This window comes from Neofelis nebulosa, chromosome 9 (assembly GCF_028018385.1).
Source record: "Neofelis nebulosa isolate mNeoNeb1 chromosome 9, mNeoNeb1.pri, whole genome shotgun sequence".
NCBI classification, from domain to species: domain Eukaryota; kingdom Metazoa; phylum Chordata; class Mammalia; order Carnivora; family Felidae; genus Neofelis; species Neofelis nebulosa.
In genome coordinates, this window is record NC_080790.1 from 86950958 (window position 1) to 86971779 (window position 20822).

The 20822-nt window shown below is 44.5% G+C and overlaps 1 protein-coding gene across 3 annotated transcripts in view; it reads right to left on the bottom strand.

The window, feature by feature from the left end:
• The window catches only part of ST6GAL2 (ST6 beta-galactoside alpha-2,6-sialyltransferase 2), an 85133-nt gene extending 75629 nt beyond the window's left edge, over positions 1 to 9504 (bottom strand). The window contains exon 1 of one of the 3 annotated variants that reach the window (XM_058684597.1): positions 9348 to 9504. The gene's annotated coding sequence lies outside the window, so the exon portion shown is untranslated. Of the gene's footprint in view, positions 1 to 8301; positions 8778 to 8964; positions 9256 to 9347 lie in introns of those variants that run through there. The other 2 variants (XM_058684596.1, XM_058684595.1) reach the window with 2 other exon arrangements.
• Positions 9505 to 20822: the final 11318 nt, after the last annotated feature.

Below are 20822 nucleotides of genomic sequence, written 5' to 3' on the forward strand. Positions count from 1 at the left end.
AAGAAGCACATGACACACACAGACACATTTCGAGAGTGAGGAAGAAAATAAAAGCTCTGAAGTCTCTGGAGGAAAAAACAAGGGGCAAGTGGGGATATGGGGTACAGGTTTCTATGTACTTCATTTCTCCCCCCAGACTGCATCTGATGCCATCCATTTCCAGTTTCATACTGCTTAGTGTCTGACAACCCTGAATGTTTTAGCAAATCTCTGATGGCCTATTTGATCTTCAAGGGATAGCTAAGCTGGATTCTCTGTATCTTCCTGAGACCCCAGAAGGTGGTTTAGGGGTACTGCTCCACCTCTGTCTTTTGTATTTGAGGTTAATGTCATCTGCTTCTTGAGCATACAGGTAGCTGACAAGAAGAATGTCACATGAAAATAACTGTAGTAGTGGGGCACCTGGGTGGCTCAGTCGGTTAAGCGGCCGACTTCGGCTCAGGTCATGATCTCACGGTCCGTGAGTTCGAGCCCCGCGTCGGGCTCTGTGCTGACAGCTCAGAGCCTGGAGCCTGTTTCAGATTCTGTGTCTCCCTCTCTCTGACCCTCCCCCATTCATGCTCTGTCTCTCTCTGTCTCAAAAATAAATTAAAAAAAGTTAAAAAAATTAAAAAAAAAAAGAAAATAACTGTAGTCTTGTGAACTTAAAAAAAAAAAGTAAAAAAAGAAGAAAAGACATGCTCTAGACCTGTTTTGTTCAATGATGTCACTCTTCCAAGCTCCCATTCTACCAATGTATCTACACGTATCTCCCATTCTACCAATGCAAGCAGTCCATGACTCAGTCACTGCTTTTTCTCTCTCTACAAACTGTCAGCACCAAATGAAGGATGCTTCATTAAAAAAAATAATAATAATTTATTTTTGAGAGAGAGACAGAGCATGAGTGGAGAGGAGCAGAGAGAGAGGAAGACACAGAACCCGAAGCGGGGCTCGAACCCATGAGATCATAACCTGAGCTGAAGTCAGACGCTTAATGGACTGAGCCACCCAGACGCCCCAAGGAATTTCATTTGAAATTTCACACAGATGAAAGAACAGTCCAAGGGACTTCACCTTGAAAAAAGATTTGCTTAGCAACTATGCAAAACAAACAAGGGGAAGATTTAATTACCTCAGTGCAATCATCAATCCTTGTTTTCTTCTCTCTCTCTCTCTCTCTCTCTATATATATATGGCAAACAAAAGGCACATGACCTTCCTCCTATAATTTTGTTCTATGTCTACCTTTCCCCACATACAGAATTTGAATTTTTTTCTTGAGAAAAGACTATGTGGGTTCATAGAAAATATGTACCCTGGAAAGTGAATTAATTGATCTGTGGATGCCTTTCAGTTCAACAAGGAATGATTCTAAGGAATGGCCCTCCTTCCAACCTGTAACTGGTGAGGTTGAGCACGGACCTGATGGATGACAAGCCCGGGCACCTGGCTGTGCACTGCACCAATCACACTAAGCATTTAGGGTCACCACTATGCACCACAGTCATTCCCAGACCAAATGTGTGGGCCATAATGCAGGGTCACTCAGTATATTATAAACTCATATTCATTTTCAATATGGTGTAATGAATTCAAGATAGATCTAAGTTGGGCAACTGAGAGGCAGGGACCCACTGGGGGAGATTTGGGGCAGGTGAGTTTAGTTTTGGCAGTAAAACATGCACGTCATGTATGTGATTATACTCCTGGAGTTCCATGCTATAATTGGGTTTTATATATCATCTACAAAAAACAAAGCTTCCTTGTTCCAGGAGTCTTTTGACTCTCCTTTGTGAAGCACATTGTTTAATGCAATTTAAAGCTTTTCTTTTACCCACTTCTGGTTTTACATCTAATACTATGCCTACCAGTCATGAAAATACTGGAAAACCCCCAAACCAAAAATTAATTCTGCTCTTTCAGCATATGTATCAAACAGTAACATGAGGGGTATTACTGGGGTATGATTATAATACATTAATGGTATGTTTTAATTATGTGAAAATTACAGAGTGTGGCCAGTAGAGACATGTTTGGGTTTAACTTACGGAAGCAATCACATTATTTTCGAGTCACATTATAGACTTTTTCCTGTTACTATCAAGTCAGTTTCTGAAACCCTCCCACCTCAAATAGTTAATGAAGCAATCTATTTAATGGCTCTCTCTGAATGTTATTATAAAGTATCAAGTATTTAGTCAGACAAATTACTTAATTATTTCAACTCTCCCGGCTACTAATTTTGAACATAAGGCAGAGGAATACTGTTTGTACTGTTATTGTAAGGAGGAAAACTGCCCTTTGAAAAATGTCAATCAAATACCTACATATACATTACATACATACAGATACACAAATACTAATATAAAGTAAACCATGTTGCACTTGTCAGCTTCCTGGTATTCATTAATTGCTCCAAAAAGTACCTTATGAACCAGAGGGTATCAAAAAAAATTTTTTGAACACTTGAGCTTGCTGCTGTTTTAATTATTTTACCTAAAGTTTAAAGTGATGAGACGACATCGGGGCAACTTCAAATGGTTATCAGAGAAAGACTAACTCACACTCACAATTGGGCCAACACCAGGTTGACCCCGAACCCTCTAAAATAGCTCCACTTCTTTCACCCAGCAAGTAGCTAACTAATGTATAGGACCCCAGCATTGGTTTTCCAGGCTGCCCTGCCCGAGAGGCCTCCCTCGTGAACGTCAACAGTCAAAAACATTCTGCAAACCACCAAAGGGACCTTGAAGACGCTACTGTTGTTAAAGAATATTTACAGATACACACACTCTCACACATATACACATAGAAGTAAAAGTGTGTTTTCCCATACCTATCCTATTAATAATAAATCCAAGTAAAGCTTAAACGACCTTAAACATTTCTATCTTCACACAAGCCACTGGCAATCTGGAACATGCAATTCTCTCAGAGAGAAGTAATACAGGAAAAAGAATGTTCTTCTCTCCGTCAGAAGGCCAAGGCTCTAGGTCCTGATTTTCTCACTCAACAGTTGTGAATCCCAACAATTCATGCATAAGTATCTGAATTCAGGTTCCCACTCCAAATTACTAATGGTAAACCATATTAATGCAGGGATGCAGTCCCCCTGTATTTGCAAGTTTATGTGTGCACACATGTCTGTGCACGTGTGTGTGCGTGTGTTCTTGTTATATTTTTATTTTTTACTTATTTTTTTAAGTTTATTTATTTTTGGAGAGAGAGAGAGCAAAGGCAAAGGGCAGAGAGAGAGGGAGAGAGAAAGAGAATCCCAAGCAGGCTCCATGTTGTCAGCACACAGCCTGACACAGGGCTTGAACTCACAAACCCTGAGATCATGTCCTGAGCCCAAACCAAGAGTTGGATATGTAACCGAATGAGCCTCCCAGGCATGTTCTTTTTAATGACAGTGGGAAGGAAGGAAGGAAGGAAGGAAGGAAGGAAGGAAGGAAGGAAGGAAGGAAGGAAGGAAGGAAAGAAGGGAGGGAGGAAGGAAGGGAGGGAGGAAAGAAGTCCTCTTTTCTGTATGGGGGATATAGTTTTACTAGTTTTAAAATAGAATTTACAGAGCAAGATCCCTCTTCTCACAGTAAACCCAAATTCATTCATTCAGTCACGCACTTACAGTTCCACAGCATGACTGGGTTAACTGTATCATTCAGAAAATATGCCAATCTTACCAGTACCTTTTCTACCTGTTTGTGGTCAGAGGTACAAAGACAGGTTTTAAGCACCTAGTAATATACTTATCTTTCAGAAAAAAAAAATCATTGCTACACTTTCAAGGAAGCTACTTTTCAAATTTCTTTCTGAATAATGAAAGCTACCGGATTATCTAAGAGATTTACCCTCTTCCAAATTTAATTTAAAGCTAAGTCATTTTAGAAACCACAATCACCAAGATGCAAGAACCTCTCCTTGAAAAATTTGTATAATTTGAACATGGAAAACCAATTGTTTTAAATTTAATAATGCGTTTCCCTCTCAGGCTCAAAGACTAGGAGCAGCCAAGAGCAGAACATAACGTGTGAATTATAAACTTCTGAAAGCAGAAGGTTATAATCAAGATATCGCAGGATTTTTCTTTACAGTGTCCTCTCTAATGCTTTAGCCAATATATTTCTCAATGTCCCAAGAGACTACTTTCTGAGCTTCCTCTCCTCACTGACCCAATAACTTAGAGAGTAGGGATCATTTTCTCAAGTCTTTGCTTAAATTTTTCCTTGGAAATTTCACTTGATGAGAAACCCTTCATATGAGCCTGATTTTCATTAGAATACTGACTGCCTGGGATATTCTCAACTGCAGGGGTCATTTTTAGGTTGCATTTCCTGCCTTTTTCTGCTTCCAGGTTCCAGTGAATCTGCTGGCTTTGTCTAATGAGTGCCACACCAGCCCCTTCCATCCTGTTATAAAAATCTTTCTGATCCAGCAAGCTCAGCCATGGTTTGAGACAAGCAAGCTCAAGGTCACAGCCCTTCTCTGACCCCAACATAGAGACCACGAGAGGAGTCATGCCTTTTCCTCCACAGAGTCTGAGCATAGTCTCAACAGCATGGACTTTGGAACACACAAACCCAGGGCTGCTTTCCCACTGTGGGACTTTTGAGGAAGGCACTTCATCTTTCTGAGGTTCAGTCTCCTCACCTATGAAATGGGGATAACAATACACCCCAGGGTTGTGGCTAAGGTATACTGGGATAACCTATGCAGAGCAGGTGGCAGGGTCTGAAGCAATTGCTGTTATTATTCTTTGAGTTACTACTCCCTCCTGGGCTACATGGTGTTTGAAGGGATACGAAGCACAGTAACTAAAGGTGAATTCTCCTCTGAGCATGGGAATTCACTTTTAAGTATGTCAGAATATACAATTCTCAATTTCACGGAATCTCAGCATGAGGAGACACCTTGGAGAGGATTTAAGCTAAGCCTCCATTTCCCAGCCCTGGAAACCAGGCCCTGGGAAGGCTCAGACTTGCTCCAGTGACCTGTGGTACAGGCACAGCACTCCCGAGGACTCAGGTTTGAGGGCTCCGGCCAAGAATTTCCTTTGAGGCTTCTTCACTGAGAAAGTCCAGTGCAAACTGCAAACCCAACCCTCACACCCTTCTAGCTTGTTAGAGCTGATGTCTGCCTGGAATTCAGAATTTTTTCCTAGAGAAGACCACAGGGGGCAGCAGAACCTGGAAGGGGGCACAGAGCACGTCTGTGCAGACCAAAATCCCTGAGAGAGTGGGTAGTATTTCTCTTATGCCACTTCCATCCAGAGAGCAATTCTTCCCCAAATCAGAAGGGTCTTGGCACAGTGGGATGGCCAAGAAGAACCTGCAGGTGGCCAAGTGAAGACACTGGCCAAGCAGCTGCTGGTACCCCGTTTTTACCAAAGCAGCAGGTCTAGGACCCATGCTAGTGCTGGACCAAACCACTGATAAGGACAAAGCCTCAGGAGTGCCAGTTCATATATCACATCCTTTAAACGCACGGCCGCTATTTCACCCACAGCTTGGGTGGGTTCCAAGCATTGCAACTGTTCCCCATCCATCCCGGGGGGTGGGGGGGCATGGAATTTCGGATCAGGATGGGATTTGATAAGGGGCATAATAAATCCATATTTCTCTGATGCTTCTTTCCCTCCCCCCCCGATTCTTCTGTCTGTGCTCTGTGTACTTAATAATGCTTCCAAACGAATCTCTCCAAAGTAGGAAGGAGCGCTTTCAGAAAAATGACAGATAATGCTAAACAGAAAGTCTGAAGTTTATCCACTAACAGCAAGCAGCTGGGCAACTTCTAGAGCACACTCAGTTCTTGCCCTTGACCTCAACCTGTTGAGAATACTGAAAATTGCTATGTAAATGTACACCTGCACTTTCTGGATTCCAAAATTAGCATCTGATTCTATGTAATTATTTCTGTCAGTTGTGAACTTCATCCCATAGTTCTTTTTTGAGGAGGCTCAAAAACTTAAAACTTAACATACACCTAGCATGAGGGCACTATTTTTTGCTTAGACATGTAAACAAGTCAACTTAAGTATTTCATTTAATCTAAGCAATTAAAATTTAAGATCATATAACAGAAGACCCAGGAGGATAAAACACATTACAATGAAAGAGAAGGTGAATATTTAAAGGACTGTCCCTATTATCAACACATAAGATATTTTTATTCAAAAGTATCAGGAATGAGGCATGAAATCTGAAAATCAACTAAGTTTCTCAAAGGGCAAATATTTCTAAGTTTTTTGGAATGCAAACCATCGTGTATCTATCTAAGCAGCAGATGCAGGAAACTGAGAATTAGTTTGTCATTTTAGGGAAGATTTAAGCGCTTGGCAAATGCTTGGATACATTCTGGACCCACAGTACACAATTGCAGTTAGTATAAGCAATAGATAGAGACTCACACAGGTAAATCATCTCAGAAAGAGAAATCTCAGGGGAAAAAAAGCTCTAGAGAAACAAGCACCTAGAGGAATTTCTCAGCAACCCCTTCGCTATTTAACCTATCTCACTGGCTGACCAGAAATCCTTCCCGACACCAACTTAATTGTCCACCCCCTTCTTACGTGTCCTCATCAGAAACTGAGCCTGCCTAATAAATCTATTCACATATTTTCAAACATTAAGTTATCTCAGGCTTGAATCCTCCTGCATGCATATCCTCACTTTATCTTTACTTCCTAGATGGCGTGCACAACATAAGAAACCCACCAAATGCTGGTCTCTGCTCTGAACACTCTCCCAACAGTCTCTACCTTCTGTCTGAACTCTGGGGCTCAGAATTCCACAAAGAGCTGAGGCTCCTACCACACGTTCGTCAAGAGACTTACCTCAAAACTAAGCGTCAGCTGCATTTTACAAAAAGGTAAAATGCTAAAATTCATATCAATCACAATAAAAACTGGATCAAGAGTTCCAACATGTTTGAGTGCCCCCATTTTTCACTGTGGCTGTAAAACTCAAGGCGACTGCCCTATTTTAAGTTGTTCTCCATTTTCATCATAATATTCATTCACCATTGTCATCAGCTTTTCTAAACCTTTAGTAGGAAATGCAAACCCTGGAGGGTTGCAAAAGTCTGGCGGTCAAGTTCAGAAAAATAATGGAGGAGGAAAGTGGGTAAAAATAAGTTCAAGGCCATTTAAAGGAAGTGTTAGCCCTAAGTTTGCAACAACGGGATCACACACAGCATTTCAGGTTTTGAAATTCGTCGTTAGTCACAATTATTTCAAAATGGCAAAAATATGTTGAGCAAAATTTCAAAAAGAAAAAAAAAACTGTAAATATCAAGTAACCCGCATGAGGCTTTTTAAATACGTACAAAGCACTTCGATCACAATGTGTTGCAAGCGCTCCAACAATACCCTCACCCAAGCAGCCAGTCCCCGTGGGAGATCAGCAAGCCCCTTCGCTGTTAGAACGCAAACGGTACAGAAAACAAAGATTGCTACCAAATATGGTTTGCGTCTCCTCCAATTTTCAATATGACCCTGTAAAAATAAGTTCACAAAAAACCAGCCAAGCATTACTTTTCTCCCAAAGTGCTTCTCGGATTATAAAACAGCTTTGAAAGTTCAGCCTGACAAAACAAATATGGTACTAGGAGGAGAGACCTGGAAGGCAACCACAAAAAGTCTCATTTAAATTCCTGGAAAGCAGGGCTTCTCCAAACACAGCTATTCAGCTCGCTTTGGAAGGCATCACTCGCTGCGAGCCACAAGTTGAACTTCACTCCCCGCCCCAGCAGCACCGTCACATCCGAAAGAGACGGGTGTTAACGTTGCTTACTCAAAAGAATTCATCAAATATCTTCTCCCTACACGGTGAAAAGTGTAACAACTTAAAAGCAAGAGTTTTCCCCCAGCAAGCGCGTAAGAATTAACACCCGGGTGTTTGGGATTCTAAGGATCCCTTCTGTCCCTAAACATTATACCTACAGCAAACTAGAAACCAATAGAACACACTTTAAGCCTTAAGAAGCGCAGTCTTGCATGGGGGTGGGGTCAAGAAAGGCAATTAAAAATCTCGATTTCCTCCCAGAGCCAAATTAAATAAAATAAAAGATCGACGTTTTATTGATTGAACCGCAGGAGCACAGCCGTGTCTGCCCGTTCCCAAACCTCAAGCCCTCCGGTTCACTCACCCTCTCGAAGAATGTCCTGCTTCTCCCCCAAAACCCTCAGCGTCCCCTCACCCCCCTACACAGGTCTGGCTCCCGGCCACCGAGTCTAACTCCGTGCCGAGCAGCGCACAGGCTGCGGCGACCCGAAGGCAGACGTCGCCCCACCGCCCGAGCCCCGCGCCCTCCCCTACCAACCTTCTCCGGACGCCGCGCCTCGCACCGTCCGACCCCGCGGTGCTCCGCGCTCCCCCGTCTGCGCGGCGCTGGAGACGGAGACGTGCGTGTCACATTTTATTCTCCGGCAGCCGCTCGGGCGCGCGCGCCACGCGCTCCCACACTCACACGGCCGCCCGCGGGAGCCGGGACCCGGGGCCGGGGGCGCCCGACGCGCGCCGCGGAACTTGGGGGCTGCGAACGCCGAGCGCGCGGCTCAGATCCTGCTGCCGGTGGCCGCCCCCGCCTCCGCCGCGCAGCCTCCCCGCGCCACCTCGGGAGCCCTGAGCGACCCGCGCTCGCGTCCCGGGCGGCCTGCGGGATCACCTCCCCCGGGCCAGAGCTGCTCGGCGGCGGGCGGCAGCTGCGGGCGCGGCGGGTGCTCGGCCTCGGGCCGGCGCGGCGCTGCGCTTAGCCCCGCGCCGCGCGCCTCATTGTTCCCGGCAGCGCGGCGGCGGCGGCGGCGCGGACGGCGGGAAGGACCGCGGCCCCGAGCCCCGGGGCTAGGCGGAGGCTCCCGGCCCCCGCGCAGAGCTTGCGCCGCGCCCCGCCCCCGAGCTCCGCGCGTCCCCCCCGCCCGCCCAGGGCCCTCCCCCGCTCCCTCCGCCCGTCCCCCCGTCCTCCCCCTTCCCGGCCTCGGCTCACCTAGCGGCCGGGAGCCGGGAAGTTGCACCGTCCGCTCCCCGCGCCCCTGGCCCGCCAGGCGGGGTGCACGGCGGGACCCTCCCCGGCTGCGCGCCGAGCCCTGCCTCTGGCAAAGGAGCGACGGCAGACTTGGGCTGCGTGGGGCGGTGCGGGCGGCGCGGCTGCCTAAAAAGGCATGCCTCTCCCCGGCCACCGCCTGCAGCCAGCCCTAGTTCCTCCGAGGGTTACCTGCACCCGCACCGCGCTGGGCGCCCGGCGGGCACGCAGGTCCCGCGGGCGTCAGGGATGCAGGAATGTGAACGGGCTGCGAGTGGCCCCGCGGAAGTGAGTCTTTGTGTTCCCCGCTTGAACACACCTTCCCGCCGCGCCGCAGGCCGGGCTACCTGCGCAGGAGGCAGCGCCCGAGAGCCGGCCGGGTGGGGCGCGGGGGAGCGCAGCATCCTCCCCGGCCCGCTGAGTCCCTTTGTTCCGCCCGCGCGGCCGCCGGCTCCTCGCTCCGGGGAGCTTCTCCGGGGTGCCCTATGGTCGGGGTTGGACTTGGGGACGAGCCACTTTCCACTTGCGAAGGGCCGCCCGCCAAGTCCCGGGAAGGAATTTCGTCGAGGCCCCCACCTAGCCGCCCCCTCCCCACCGCCCGCCCCTAGCCCCGAGAGGATTGGAAAGTTCTCGGGACGGTGGCGCCAGAGGCTGCTAGCTGGGCGCGTGGAGAACCCGCCGAGGAAGCGGGCGGTGACTGTGGGCCAGGCAGCTGGAGGCGGTGGGTGGGGCCGCCGGGAGCCTCAGATCAGGTGTCCGTCTGCTCGCGTGCGGAATGTCCATTTGTCACCGCGGCCCTCCTGCCCCTCCCGGGAGGCCGCAGCTGGTCCCGGGACCGGAGACCGCGCCGCCCTTTGTTTGCTGGTTAAACACGCTCCTTTGAACTTCTACGTGGCTCGCAGCGTGCGTGCGTGTGGCTTTGGGCCTCCGTCTTTCCCCGGGGGTCCTCACGCTGACCGTGAGCTGTACCGGTGTGGGGGAGCCTCCAGCTGGAGTTAGGTTGAGTCGGATGATATTACCAGATAGCGCCCATCCACCTCAGAGGGACAGGTTGCCCACTGTCCTCTCCATCCCAGGGCCCTGCAGGGGCTCACATTTTGGAGACACAAATCCCTCACTAAATATATCATTTTAAAATTTGCGTGTACGTTCGTTTAACTGAGGCTTTTTAGAGTAAAACAATTACCTGGATACCCAATTCAGTCAGTGTTACCGAGTGGCTACTGTGGGCTGGGGACTGGGTTCAACAGTAGACCTGTTAAGGCGAATAAAATCTCTTTCCTACCCTCAAAAGGCTTGCAGAAATGTAAAACATCACGAGGGTTCGACTAAAACTGACTGGGCAAAATGCTTTGCACTCAATCAAAACCGTGGGCCGAAAAAGCTTACTCAGTATTTCCCCAGTTACGTTAATGGTTTCTGACACTTGGAATTCTGCAGAACTGCACGAAGGGGTAATGTGTCACACGGATTTAACAGCAACAACAACGACTCTGTTTCACAAATGTGAAATATTATAGTGTGGCTAAAAGTAACTTTTAAAACAAGAGAGACATGATAGAGGCCATTGGCTGGTGGGGGAAGGAAGTAATGCAGAAAAATCTACCCCTAATCAGCTGAGAGGCCTTGAGCCAGTCACTGTCTTGTTTTCTCCTTTGTCTAACACATATAATAGTGCCTACCTTCAAGTTTGTTGTAAGAAGTAGAGATTACGTGTTGAAAGTGTCTCCCCTAGTGCCTGGAATCTGATACTTAATAGTAGTAATTCATAAACAATAGTGTTAAATACTTTGGTGAAGTAAAGGAATAATTTTTATACACTTCTTGTGGTGTATTTGTATTTTATACACTTCCATTTCTTTGCATTCTTGCTGCAAAAGTTGATGTTGACTACCTTAAAGAAGTCTTAATGAGAAGTTAAATAAGAGTAGCCATGGGGGCTCCTGGGTGGCTCAGGTGGTTAAGCCTCCGACTCTTGATTTCAGCTCTGGTCACGATCTCACTGTTCAGGGGAAGGAGCTTGCTTCCACTGTTTTGGGCTCTGTGCTGACAGCATGAAGCTTGCTTGGGATTCTCTCTCTCCTTTCTTTGCCCCTCCACTGCTGTCTCTCTCTCTCTCTCTCTCTCTCTCTCTCAAAATAAATAAACTTAAAAAAAAAAAAAGTGGCCCAATAACAATTAACTTGATACTTGTAGAAAAATTACCACCTGAAGGCAAATATGCAAATCATTGTTGTAAAATTTTAAGTGGATTGTATTTATTATTTATGATTGGGGGTAGTAAATGAAATGATGCTAAACTAACTTAATCTGTTGCTTCCTGAAGAAATCAGAAAGCCAGTTGATGTACATAAAACTATCAATTGATGATTATTTCTGTTAAAGTGTAACGATAAATAACATATTTTGACATCTTTTAGTTTCATTGCCTAGAAGGTATGCCAAATAGGAACAAATGATTTAACTTTTGTGTTAGTCTACTGACTTGTAAGAAATTCCAGGACTCATCTGACACTTTAATATCCCTTTCCTCAAACAAAACAAAACCCAACAAAGAGCCAGAATAAACTTACTCCTGCAAATAAGAAAATTCCTGCATCAGAAGCCTGCTTGCTAGTATCCACTTACTTATAAAAACTTCAATTTCTTTTTCTGTTTTTAAACTCCGGGCTCCTCCCCTGAGCTTTTTTTCACATCCACTCTTGACCGATGGTGGGCTGTGGTTCACAGGAAACATTCCTTCTGTTTTCAGAAACTTGTTATTGGTAAGCAGTCAAATCGGGAGGCTAGGTGAATCTCTCAGCTGAGAAGTATTTGAGGTTGGGTAGGAACTGAAGAGTCAATATTTCCTAACTGTACCATTGCTGAATCTGGGGGTTTGTTTCCACTTAAAGTACTGTTCATAGAAAATATTTCTCTCCTATTTATTTTGCCATTCTGCTGTTACAGTAAACCCAGGGATTCTTTTACAGATGAGGAAACTGAGGCTGGCAAGTTTTCTTTTTTGTTTTTTTGTTTTTTTCCACTTCTCCAAGCATGACATCTTCTGGTTCTGATTTACTTGTGATTGCTATCCTATAAATGCATTTAGTACCTCAGGGAGGGGAATCACCTATAGATGTGTTCATACTTCATCAGCGAAACAATTCGGTATGTGGTCGGTGTAAAAAATGAATTTCAGATACTCATTTGTTTGGATCCCATATACAATGCAAAGATCAGGAAGAAACATTTGTTTTCCAGCCAACCTATAGATTTTTAAAAATAACATTAATTAATTTACTCTTTAGAAATGTTAATAAGGAAACAGACCAGTATTAAGAAGAAATAGCCTTGAGTGTGTGGATGTGTGTAGAAGCTGGAATCCTGGCCATACAGGAGTTCCCTGCCCCCATTCCTTCAATATTTGCAGGTGGAGAAAAAAAAAAATCTTTGCTAGCATAAGAAAGATAGCTTTTCAACATGTGATATGGAGGAGAGGACAAAGAAATGCAATTGGTTGCCCTTAGGCTTGCCCCGTCCACAGTTTGCACCCCATCTAGCCTGCCCTTGGACTCCAGGCAAGGTCACTGAGCTGGCCTCAAGGTGGGGTCAGGAGGTCACAACCTGACCTCCCATAGGCCATCCCTACCTTTCATACAGAGCAAGATGAGAACAGGTCAGGTGTGAACATTTTCTTTTCCTAAACTTTTCCTTCCTATCTGAAGGAGTGGATGGAAAGCCAGGAGCTCTGGGCTTTGCTTCTGACCTTGTCACGCTTAGTGAATTTGTTTGAATTTTCTGTACCTCAGTGACCTCACCAACACTACAGATTAACCCACTTCACAGTTATCTACAAGAATCTGACCTCACGTCACAAGCTTAGAAACATTCACCAGGGTACACAGTTTATGTAAAGGCTTTCCTGTGAATTGTTTTCCTGGATTTTCCACAACTCTGAATGAGGAAGTGAAGGTATGCGGGGGCAGAGTGAGGTGGCCCCATCACTTCTTAATTGTGTGGTAATAAGAATACCTAGTCACTAAAATTTTAGGGCCTGTGTTCTAAGTCCTTTATAAGCATGAACTCACTCAATCCTTACAGTAAGGGTTTTAAAACCCCTTTTCCATTTTTAACCTTTTCTTTTGAAATAACCTCAGACTTAGAGAAAAAATGGGGTAAGTAATACCTCCCCCCACCACTCCCCACACATTGACACTTTGCTGTGTTTGCTTTCCCATTCCTTTACCTTCTCTTCATGTCCCTGCCCTCCCCCGCAGCAGTCGAAGCCTGCATTGCATACATCATGCCTCTTTTACCCCTAAACACTTCGCTTTAGTTTTCTGAAAACAGGGACATTTTCTTACATAACCAAGGTACAACTATCATACTTAGGAAAATAAAATTGGTTATACTGTTGTCTAATCTCTGTATGCACATGTCAATTGTCCACTAATGTCCTTTATATCAGGTGAAGGGGTTCAGGACAGCCCCACCCCCCCAAGAATGTGCCCCTTTGGCATGTGGATTATTTGGAGCTCAAGATAATTGAGACCCGGTGGGCTCAAGAGAAACTTTTGCCCCTCCCTTTAAGTATCCAGAAGAATCTAAATTGGAGGATCTTACCAGAATAAGGATTATTAACAAAGATACATTTTATCTGAGTGACCCATCTGTATGGCAGGGCAAACATCTAATTACTAAACATCTGCTGTCTTATCACTTGCGAAGTGCCTTTATTTCCCCTGAAACCCCAGACCCCTGCCTCCTTCTGCTTGGTTCTGGATGACATAGATCCATCATTTTACCCCACTGTCTTTGGAATTTCTCTGTGTATGTGATTCCCCATACATACACCTATTACATTTTATTTTCTCCTGTTAATCTGTCTCTCCTCGATTTGATTCTTAGTCCAGCTAGAAGGACCTTGAAGGGGACAGGAAATTCTTACTCCTGTGAAAGGGGTGAGGCACTCTTGCTCCCTGACACAGGTCATTAAGGAATAATAATAATAATAATAATGCCCAGAATCTGATCTAGGATCATCTGTTATACTTGGTGTCTTTTTGGTTTCTTTAATCTGGAACATTTTCTTACAGTTTCTTTAACCTCAACACTTTTGCAGAGTTCAGACTATTTATATCATTAGATGCCCTCAATTTAGGCTTGTCTGCTGTTTCCTCACGATTAAATTCAGATTAGATTCAGGTTATGCTTTTTTCCTTTTTGGCCGGGAATACCAAAGTGTTATGTATCACTCAGAGCATCATTTCAAAGTCAGGCTTTCTGTGCCTTTGTTCCAATAGCAGTGGGCTTAACTTCTGTTCTTGGCGAAGGTGGTGCCTGCCACCTTGCTCCACAGTGAAGTTACTATTCCTTCCTTTATAATTAAAAAGTAATTTGTGTGGAAATACTTTGAGGACATGTGCATATTCTGTTCCCTTCAAATTTGTATTCGCTAGCTTTAATCTCCACTCATGACTCCTACAAGCAATGGTGGCACCTTTTTCCTTTACACTTAGTTGTTGGCATGTTGCCACAGAAAGAGCTTTCCCTTTCCCCCATTTATTGATTTTATAGCAGGATTTTGATGCGAGCATTTTTTGTTGCCCTCTTTCTAAAGATGATGAAATGAAGGGTCACAGAGAGGGGACACAGATTGTCCTGGATCACACATCTATTAACTGTCACTTGGGCAAAGTAGTGCCTCTGATTTCTTTCAGTTTATTTATTTAATTGAAACCATTTTTTAATGTTTGTTTATTTTTGAGGGGGGGGTGCGCAAGCAGGGGAGGGACAGAGAGAGAGAGAATCTGAAACAGGGTCCAGGCTCTGAGCTGTCAGCACCACACAGCCTGATGCGGAGCTCGAACCCGTGAACTCTGAGATCATGACCTGAGCCGAAGTCAGACACTTAACCGACTGAGCCACCCAGGCATCCCAGTTTATTTATTTTTGTGAGAGACAGAGTGAGGCAGGGGAAGAGAGAGAGAGGGAGAGAGGGAATCCCAAGCAGGCTCTACGCTGTCAGCACAGAGCCCAATGCCAGGCTTGGGCTCACAAAACTGTGAGATCATGACCTGAGCCAATGCTTAATGCCACCCAGGTGTCCCATCTTTCCTCATCTATAAAATTAAAACAATAATCCATGTTTTGAGGCTGTTTGGAGAATTAAATGAGATAGTGACTCTGAAGTGTCTACCCCTATTGAACATATAGTAATGGTCATTAAGATGATGGGAATATGCCCATTTTGTAGAAGAGGAAATCTGGTTATAGAGGGTAAGAGAAGTGTGTAAGACTTGTTACCAAGGGACATTGTGACCTTGAAATCTTTCCTTCAGCAACTATTTTTTGAGTGCTAGCTGTCTACCAGGTTCGGTTCTAGGAGCTGTGGCTGTAGAAGTCAACGACACAGCATGCACTTGCTCTCGCTGCCTCTTTTTCCCAGGTGAGACTAAATATACAAACCAACAACAGCCAGATCGTATGTGATGATGAAACTCTGACTCACAATCCGCAGCAACCAAACCAGGAAGCCAGACCTTTGTGTGATCCACCGCAAACAGTCAGGGCTTAATAACTGCCGGCTTCTCCAATTTTTGTCCCCACTTTCAATTTAAGGCCATGTGTACCAAGGCAAATATGCTCCTCTAACCAATCACATGGGATGCCCCATGTCTAGTTACTCCATGGTTATAGATTATGTCCCCCCAAGATTCATGTGTTGAAGCCCTAACACCCTGTACCTCAGAATATGACTGTTTGGAGACAGGGCCTTTCAAGAGGTGATTGATAAAAATAAAGTCATTAAGCTGGCTCCTAATCCAGTCTGACTGGGGTCCCTATGAGAAAGAGAGGGTAGGATACACAGAGAGACATAAGGGTTCCCTCTCACGGAGGAAAGACCATATGACACAGCCAGAAGCTGGCCATCTGCAGGCCAGGAAGAGAGGCCTCAAGGGACGCACCCCTGCCACTCCTCAATCTGGGATTTCCCGCCCTCAGAACTGGGAGAAAATGGATTTCTGTTGTTTAAACCACCCACTCTGTGGTATCTTGTTCTGGTGGCCCTAGCAGGACCACATACCACCTACAGCTTCCTCTGTCTGGCAGTGTCACTCAGGGCACCCCTGAAGCCACCTCTTTTTTTTTCCATTTGAAAGCTTTCCCCCTCCTCAGCCTGCCTTTGAGTCCTTGCCAAATGCCTATGATGGTGGCTGACTCCCTCCCTTGAGCCAGCTCCCAGCAAATAGCCTTTGTCGGTTCTCATTTGGTTGGGCTTCATTTATTTCCACACAGGAAGGGGGAAGACCCATCAGCGCGTTGCCTGAAAAATACCTAATCCCACCCCCAATCCTTGGCAGGCTACGGAGGCAGACCAAGGCTAGTCAAGAAACTTCCTTTCTAAAGACAGTGATTCAGGAACAAACAGCCCATATGTGCTGATTCTTTGATTACCTGTTCAAAGGCCTCTCTTCTAACAAACTAGCAATATAATTAATTAAAACCCTACCTCAACTACTGGGTAATTTTCCCATTGATTGGCCTTGCAATTTGTTATACATCCCTCACAAAACACTAATCATTTTAAGGTGAAGAAGCCTATCCCGACATATAATTACAACAGAGGTGAAAACACCGTTCCATTTCAGTGTCTAAATCCTACAGCAATTTACGCTTTTCTCAGTCAATACTAGAAATGGTACAAAATAGCTTTAGCTATAGAAACTAATGGATAATAATGGCACTAATTTAAGAGCCACCAGAAGCATGAATGCAAAGTAGAAACTTTGCACCAAAGTTTTCTTTAAAAAAAAAAAAAGAAGAAAGAAAACCTACCAACCTGTTAGTTTTTCAAAAGAAGTGCTAAGTCGTCTTGATATTTCTCTTGTTCAGTTCAAATTATTCTCCCCAACGTGTTTCTTTTTTTTTTTTTTTTTAATTTTTTTTTTCAACGTTTTTTATTTATTTTTGGGACAGAGAGAGACAGAGCATGAACGGGGGAGGGGCAGAGAGAGAGGGAGACACAGAATCGGAAACAGGCTCCAGGCTCCGAGCCATCAGCCCAGAGCCTGACGCGGGGCTCGAACTCACGGACCGCGAGATCGTGACCTGGCTGAAGTCGGACGCTTAACCGACTGCGCCACCCAGGCGCCCCCCCAACGTGTTTCTTATCTAACACAGTTTAAAATCAATTCTTGCATGACTGAGGTTGATTGTAAGGTATATATTAAATACTACAATTTTTATTTATTTATTTATTTATTTATTTATTTATTTATTTATTTATTTATTTTTAAAGTTTATTTATTTATTATTTTTCTGGGAGAGAAAGAGACTGCATGAGTGGGGCAGGGGCAGAGAGAGGGGGCAGAGAGAGAATCCCAAGCAGGTTCCACATTGTCAGCAAAGAGCCCAATGCAGGGCTTAAACTCACGAAACCTGTGAGATCGTGACCTGAGCCAAAACCAAGAGTCAGACGCTTAACCTACTGAACCATGCAGGCGCCCCTAAAGAGCACGCTTTTAGACAGCTATACTTCTCTCAATTCAAAAATCAACAAAAGTGAAAAAGAATCACCAAAGCAAACCGTATCCTATTACAGGCAGGAAATAATTTGTAGATTTTTGACTGACTTGGCTAAGGGGAACCAATTACCTCATGGCATGTAAAAATATTAGAAGGACACAATCAAAGTCCGTTGCCCTATTTGTTCAGCTGGATCTTACGGTGCAAGTATTGATGACACAGTGAACAATTTAATTCTTCTGAAAATGTTAGCACTTTTAAAATCTTACCTCTTTTTCTCTTTGTTTCTTTCTCCCTTCCTTCCTTCCTCCTTCCCTCCATCCCTCACTTCCTCCCTTCCTTTCTTCCTAGTTTACATGGATTCTGGAAGATGCTGTTATCTATGGAATCATTGAGATATGGTAAAAGAAAAATACACATATTCATGATTTTACTCTTTTTTTTTTTTTTTTTGAGAATAACTTAACACTCTTGAAGGACACCTGGGTGGCTGAGTTGGTTAAGGGTCTGACTCTTGGTTTTGTCTCAGTCATGATGTCACAGTTCATGGGTTCGAGCGCATCGGGCTCTGCGCTGACAGTGTGGAGCCTGCTTGAGATTCTCTGTCTCCCTTTCTCTCTTCCTCCCCCTTGCTTGCGCATGCCCTTTCTCTGTCTTTCAAAATAAATAAATAAAATAAACTTAAAAAAAAAAAAAGAACGCTTTTAAAGGAAGAGTCCAAGATGGGTTGCATTCCACAGGCATCTTCCTGAATGAGAGAGCAGCCCCCTCTATGTGTGGCCAGGGTTTGGGGGCCTCAAGACCGTCTCCAAAAGAGCTCTTGAAGTCAAAAACTATTTTCCTAATAATACTGGATATTATTTTCCTTTTTCATTCTCATTCTGTCATGAGTGTGCACTGGTTTTCTAGATGCAGGGTGACATGTGACATGTGATATTGCAGCAGATTGATGGCAGAAGCAGCTGTGAATTCACCTGTATTTTCAATCAGACATTAAAGCAGTTTGCAAAAGTGTCGAGCAATGTGGTTCTTCTTCGTAGATTTTGTTTTGCTTTGTTTTGAAAACTAGTTACTTTGTCAGAAAAACATGTGATTTATGTTAACATACAATAGCTTTATATTATTGTTACTTTTTTAACTTTCAAAAAAATTCCATTATAAACACACAGTGTTATATTAGTTTCAGGTGTACAATGTAGCGATTCAACACTTCCAGACAACACCCCATACTCATCATCACAAGTGCACTCCTTCATCCCCATCACCTATTTCTCCCATTCCCCCACCCACCTCCCCTCTGGTAACCATCAGTTTGTTTTCCATAGTTAAGAGTCTGGTTTTGTTGTTGTTGTTGTTGTTGTTGTTGTTGTTGTTTGTCTCTTTGTTTGTTTTGGTTCTTAAATTCCACATACGAGTGAAATCACATGGTACTTGTCTTTCTAGGATTGACTTATTTTGCTTAGCATTATACTCTCTACACCCATCCATGTTGTTGCAAATGGCAAGATTTCATCCTTTTTTATGGTCAAGTAATATTCCACTATGCATATATACCAGATGGTATCCATTCCTCTATCAATGGATACTTGAGCTGCTTCGATAATTTGGCTATTGTAAATAATGCTGCAATAAACATAGGCGTGCATATACTTTCTCACATCAGTATTTTCATATTCTTTGGGTGAATACCTGGCAGTACAATTGCTAGATGGTAGGGTAGTTCTATATTTAGCTTTTTGAGAAACGTCCTTACCGTTTTCCACAGTGGTTGTACCAGTTTGCATTCTATTCAACAGTGCACGAGCGTTCCTTTTCATCCACACCCTCGCCAGCACTTGTTATTTCTTGTGTTTTATCAGTTATTGTTATTTTTAAATTAATTAAATATTAAAAATATTTTGGCTTAATTTTGGTAAATATGCAATAAAGTTCGAGAACCACTAAGCTACAGCAGTAGAGCACATTTGATCATGAAAATGTCCTGAAATGTGGTGAGGTCCTGGATTAGTGGACTCGGCTTGTCCCCCAGGGCTTGTGTGAACTGGTTCTCCTGCCGCTTCCCTCTTCCTAGCACAGCACTTCTTTGGCTCCCTCCACTGACGCCAGACCATGTTAAGTACTTTTGAGATATAACTTCATGGGGCACCTGGGTGGCTCAGTCGGCTAAACGTTGGACTTTGGCTCAGGTCATGATCTCACGGTTTGTGAGTTCAAGCCCCAAGCCCTACATTGGCTTGCTGCTATCAGCATAGGCCTTGCTTGGGACACTCTGTCTCCTTCTCTCTCTGCCCCTCCCCTGCTCACGTGTGTGCACACACTCTCTCTCCCTCTCAAAAATAAAGAAACATTAAACAAGTAAAATGCAATCCATGGCACATGGTACTTTTCTTCTGTTGCGTGTAACAAAACTATATTCACATTCAAAATACTTGTCAAGTAATATTTTTTGAGTGTCTTCTATATGCTGGGGCCTGTTCTAGGGGCTGAAAAACATGAGTGAAAAAGATAAAAATAATCCCAGGCCTTGTGGAGCTAATGTTCTGGTGCAGGGTGGGTAGGAGACAGACAATAAGCAAATAAACAGATAAATTATATAGTATGCCAGATGATAATAAGAGCTCTAGAGATTAATAAAACAGGGAAGGAATATAGAGGGTCCTATCAGTGGGAGAGTTGCTATTTTTTTTTTTTTAATTTTTTTTTTTTAATGTTTTTTATTTATTTTTGGGACAGAGAGAGACAGAGCATGAACGGGAGAGGGGCAGAGAGAGAGGGAGACACAGAATCGGAAACAGGCTCCAGGCTCCGAGCCATCAGCCCAGAGCCTGACGCGGGGCTCGAACTCACGGACCGCGAGATCGTGACCTGGCTGAAGTCGGACGCTTAACCGACTGCGCCACCCAGGCGCCCCAAGAGTTGCTATTTTTGAAAGGTTGATCAGGGAAAGCCTCACAGAGAAGGCGAAGGAGCAAACCTACCTGGAGAGGGCCCCAGAACAATGGAAGAGGGAACAGCAAATAGCAATGATAATGGATGCTATTTATTCGTTAAATATTATAAAGAGGTATATATTTTTAAAGCACAAGTATCTAATTTCTGTGGCATCCCATTTCCCTGTTTGAATCAATAAAAACAAGGATGACATCTCTTGCATTCAGTGCTCTGCGAATGTCTGCTAGGTGCAATCAACAGGGCTAGCTGCGTCCAACTCTCTTCCGTCCACCCTTCAGCTCCGCCCTAAGGCACGGATTCACCCTTGGTCCTGAAACCAGCTCTTCCTGGAATCTCTGTGGGTCCTTCTCTCCACCCGT